The sequence below is a fragment of the Thalassophryne amazonica genome, chromosome 12, assembly GCF_902500255.1.
Source record: "Thalassophryne amazonica chromosome 12, fThaAma1.1, whole genome shotgun sequence".
Classification (NCBI taxonomy): Eukaryota; Metazoa; Chordata; class Actinopteri; order Batrachoidiformes; family Batrachoididae; genus Thalassophryne; species Thalassophryne amazonica.
This window is the reverse complement of record NC_047114.1, coordinates 3,443,859-3,449,314: the sequence shown is the minus strand read 5'-3', so window position 1 is coordinate 3,449,314 and position 5,456 is coordinate 3,443,859. Positions and strand designations below refer to the sequence as shown.

The window sequence follows — 5,456 nt, the reverse complement described above, 5'->3', positions numbered from 1 at the left end:
TTAGGCTTAAAACTTTCCTTTTTGCTAAAGCTTATAGTTAGGGCTGGATCAGGTGACCCTGAACCATCCCTTAGTTATGCTGCTATAGACTTAGACTGCTGGGGGGTTCCCATGATGCACTGAGTGTTTCTTTCTCTTTTTGCTCTGTATGCACCACTCTGCATTTAATCATTAGTGATTGATCTCTGCTCCCCTCCACAGCATGTCTTTTTCCTGGTTCTCTCCCCTCAGCCCCAACCAGTCCCAGCAGAAGACTGCCCCTCCCTGAGCCTGTTTCTGCTTGAGGTTTCTTCCTGTTAAAAGGGAGTTTTTCCTTCCCACTGTTGCCAAGTGCTTGCTCACAGGGGGTCGTTTTGACCGTTGCGGTTTTTACATAATTATTGTATGGCCTTGCCTTACAATATAAAGCGCCTTGGGGCAACTGTTTGTTGTGATTTGGCACTATATAAATAAAATTGATTTGATTTGAATAATTCTTTAAACAAAATTAGACAGGTGCATAAATTTGGGCACCCCAACAGAAAAAATACATCAACATTTAGTAGAGCCTCCTTTTGCAGAAATAACAGCCTCTAAACGCTTCCTACAGCTTCCAATGAGAGTCTGGATTCTGGTTGAAGGTATTTTGGACCATTCTTCTTGACAAAACATCTCAGGGTTGTTGATTTCCGAGCATGGACAGCCCGCTTAAAACCACACCACAGATTTTCAATAATATTCAGGTCTGGGGACTGAGATGGTCATTCCAGAACGTTGTACTTGTTCCTCTGCATGAATGCCTTAGTAGATTTTGAGCAGTGTTTAAGGTTGTTGTCTTGTTGAAAGATCCAGCCCCGGCGCAACTTCAACTTTGTCACTGATTCATGAACATTGTTCTCAAGAATCTGCTGATATTGACTGGAATCCATGTTACCCTCAACTTTAACAAGATTCCCAGTACCTGCACTGGCCGCACAGCCCCACAGCATGATGGAACCACCTCCAAATGTTACTGTAGATAGCAAGTGCTTTTCTTGGAATGCTGTGTTCTTTTTCAGCCATGCATACCACCCCTTATGTCCAAATAACTCAATTTTAGTTTCATCAGTCCACAGCACCTTATTCCAAATGTGCTTTAGTATACCTCAAGAGACTCTGTTTGTGGCGTGTACACAGAAAATGCTTCCTCTGCATTACATCATCATACGGCATCTCTTTGTGCAAAGTGTGCTGTACAGCTGAACGATGCACAGAGACACTGTCTGCAACAAGATCATGTTGTAGGTCTTTGGAGCAGGTCTGTGGGTTGACTATGACTGTTCTCACCATCCTTCACTTCAGCTTATCTGAGATTTTTCTTGGACTGCCACTTTGGGCCTTAACTAGTACTGTATTTCCTCACTATGTTCCTCACAGTGGAAACTGACAGCTGAAATCTCTGAGATAGCTTTTTGTATCCTTCCCCTAAACCATGATGTTGAACAATCTTTGTTTTCAGGTCATTTGAGAGTTTTTTTAGAGGCTCCCATGTTGCCACTCATTAGAATAGATGCAAAGAAAGGAAACAAGACCCTTTCTCATGATTGGATTCAACTGTGTAAAGAGGTCAAGTGTCACTGAGCTTACCAAACCAATTTTGTGTTCCAATAATTAGTGTTGAATGTATTCAAATCAATAAAATGACAAGGGTGCCCATATTTATGCACCTGCCTAATTTTGTTTAAAGAATTATTGCACACTTTCTGTAAATACTATAAACTTCATTTCACTTCTCAAATATCAGTGTCTTTGTCTGCTATATGATATATTTAACTGAAATTTCTGATCCAGACAACCGATGATTTATAAAGGAAAATCATGAAAATTATCAGGGGTGCCCAAACTTTTACATAAAACTGTACATCATCCAAACTATGACTTTTTAGAATCTTTATGATCAGATAAACAATGTGGTATAACTTGAAATACAATTGGAGTGTTTCTAAATTTTGACTCCTACCGGTCTACTGCTACCACCCTGGATAGCCACCATATAAATATAATATACATATATACTGAAGCTGAAATGTGTCATTTAGTTCTCTTAAGTGGTACTGATTAGGTCAAAATTGTCTACTGGCTCATGGACTATATGACACCAGTGCTTTACCAGGTCAACCAAAGCTAGTCAAGCTAGTAGGATCACATGTCAGTCTGGATTTCACCTTGTAGCTGACTCACTCCTAATTATTGGTTGGCTGATTTAGTGTCTTTAGTGATTAAGATTGTCTTTAAAATGACGAGCATCAGTATCTCCAAAGCCGAGGTGTCTTCAGGTGATGTTTCATCTAGTCAACAGTCCAAAACTTATTTTATAGCTACATCAGCAGAAAAATGAGAGCAAATAAATTTTGTGAAACTGCAGCCAGGGAATGATTGTTTTGTTAATTTATTGCTTAAACGATAATCTAAATAGTTGATTTATTTTCATGTTGATTTATGTGTGAGTTCGTGGAGCAGTTTTCTGAGAGGGAGCTCCGACTGAATCTTATCATTTTGAATTTGTCGTTAAATGCAGTTTGTTTTGCAGTTTGTAACCGCCGCTGTGCCATCGAGTGACGCAGCCGCGAGAGGCGGCGTTTGGTGATGTATGACGGTATAGCAGTGGAAAACGTTTTCACTCCTACCTCTCACCGCTGTGTTTCAAGAGATAAATGACATATGATCACATTTATCTCCCCGTATATTGCGATGTTTGTGTTGTGGAAGAGATGATATCCAGTAAACTACAAGGGTGATACTTTCCAAAGTTGAACTTCTGCTGGCGATAATCTATAGAATGGCAAGTTTCACTGCAATAAAGTCCACGTGACTTTACCGCACACACCAGGGGTTAGGGACTCAGTCTTCCAGTTGCCACAATTGGTATCAAAACGCACCCGATGTCAGACTTGTCTGAGGTCTTAGGTGACCTTATGTGCCAAGTAGTTTATTAATAGTCTTTGCCCCCTGGTGGCCACAGTTAGACTCAGTACATTAGCAAAATCAAACCTCTCAGATTTTTAGGTGACCACGTGTCGAGTTTCACCTTAATTCACCAGGTCTTTGTCAAGATATTTTTTTACGTACAGTTTTAGACTCTCTGCCCCCTGGTGGCTACAATTAGAGTCAAAACATCCCAAATATCAAACTTCTTCAAGATTTTAATGACGTGACCTTGTTTACGAAGTTTCATCTTAAAGTCTTTGTCAAGATGTCACACACACACACAGGGTTTCAGAGTCTCTGCCCTCTTGTGGCGAAAGTTGGAATTGCAATGCGCCCAATGTCAAACTTGTCCAAGGTCTTATACTAAAGTGAACTCTTGTATCAACTTTCACTCTGATACACAAAATGTTTGTGGAGATCTCACGGACGCAGCAGGCGGGGAGTCACACGGTTCCTTTGTAACCTGCTTCACCTTTAGAAAAACCAAAAATGCTGAACTCTGCCTCTTGGAGAACAAAGTTAGTGTTGCACTTTAGAGAACTAATGTCAGTTTGTGTTTGATAGGAACAGACCGTTTGATCTGTGCGAGTTGCCCGCGGCCGTGTCTGAAAATACTTTATAAGGAGCTTGTTTGTGTCGAATGTTTAATGACCTGAATTCATCTGTACTTTATTTAATTCTGACACATGTTCCTCTTTTTTTTTGCAATAGTTTTAGTTTGTAAAGAATTTAACATTACATTGGAGAATTTTTTTTTATTTTTTGCATTTTCCAGTAAATTCAATAATGATGTTTCCAGATTAAAAATCTTTATTTTCATATTTATCACTTCATAATTTCACCCCAAACACGTTCACTGAAATGTGAACATTGTTGACTGAACAGCTGACGTACATCATGTGTTTATTTATCCTCAGCAAACATCCAGTTTGTGTGTGTCTTTATTTTTTATATATATTAACTTTGTACAAGAAAAGTCTCTCTATGTTTTGGAGATGTCAGGAGGCATAAACATTTCTTTGGAGCAAGAAGAAGTTTGTACTTTTAAAGTGCTGCTCCAGTTATGTGTAAATAAACAATTAGGAGGACATTTGTTCCACATCGTGTCCCCGTCTTTCCATTTTTCTCACTCTTTCTTTGTCTTCTTTTCAAACAGGGTTAGAAAAGATCTGAGGTTTTTGGTGTGTAAACCACTGGAACAGGACTAACGGTGTCCTAATGGGGATCCCTGAGGAGCCCCTTTGGTCAGAAATCATGGTGTCAAACTTTTATAGTTTGAGCTGCTAAAATTCCAGCTGTTAGTTTTTAACAAGTGGAATTGATGTGATTTGGAATGCTCACCCAGTGCATCCTGGGAAGTGCCACACCCTGCAGTAAGTTATGTACAGACAAAAGTGAGAGGTGTGAAAATGATTAAACTGGGCAATTTGTTGCATTGTGTTGTCTCTAAAATGGTTGAGCTTCAGTTTGGCAGCTCTTACTGAAAATGTAAAAATCTGTACAGCTGGCAATTGACCAATAATATATTAGTTTAAAGCTGCAGCTGGAGCAGAGGATCTTCGATTTATAGATCTGATAAATTCCATACACACAAAGTGATGACAGAAAAAAAGCATTTTCAGACTGAACCAATTGCTTCAGAAAATGAATTGCTGCTTCAGAATGATTGAAACAAACAAAGCATCTGAGAAGCTTTTAAAAACAAACAACAAAAATCCCTAAGTGAACCATCCCAGGGTCCCAACAGCAGAACTGGCAGTTTGTGGCACCTCAGCGACTCCTCTGCTGTCCAGAGAAAACACTGTATAGCTATTTTATTTTATTTTATTTTTGTTAAGGAAATGTATTTATCTCCTACATTTTGCCGAACATATGTTTGCTCAATCATGTTTACGCAATAACATGACAAAAGTTGACTTTTACATGAATAAAACCAAGAAATACAACTGAGGTCCCATACGACTGGCAACCAGTTCTCACAGATTCAGATTGTTTATTGTCATTGTAACATAGTGCAATGAAAAGTACGGCGCAGCCTTTCAGTGCAAATATAAACCTGAGTAAACCACACGCGGACTTAAAAGGTTTGGAGAGGAAAGGAAAAATAAACAAAATTTAACATAGTGAAAAAGGTGTTCAAAGTGCATTAAAAAAATAAAGCAATTATAAGAATGTAGCAAAAAAAGATTGTATGTAAAAAAAAAAAAAATATGGAGAAGGTGCTCCCATCTTGTCTGCGAACATAGATAGAGCTCTACAGGGAGGGTAACATTAGGACTTTACAGCAGACCACGGAGCAGGTGATTAGAGACCCTGCAAGGCTTATGACAAATGTGGGTGTGGAATCCATTAGCTAAGCGAGGAAATTCCACTATGGTGTTAGTGCAGTTTATCTGCCAGGGAGGGAAATTCAACAAGTTGAGATTGTGGCCTGTTTCTGTAGACGTGTCCATAAAAATCATGGAGGGATATACTTTGCAAACTTAATCCCATATCACTACACTGGATGA

The 5,456-nt window shown here is 39.1% G+C and overlaps 1 long non-coding RNA gene across 1 annotated transcript; it reads right to left on the bottom strand.

Moving 5' to 3' along the window:
• Positions 1-202: 202 nt before the first annotated feature.
• Positions 203-4,026, bottom strand: LOC117521866. Its single transcript, XR_004564086.1, has 3 exons — positions 3,088-4,026; positions 1,892-1,896; positions 203-213 (listed from the first exon to the last, which is right to left on the bottom strand). It is a non-coding gene; the product is annotated as an uncharacterized LOC117521866 (long non-coding RNA).
• Positions 4,027-5,456: the final 1,430 nt, after the last annotated feature.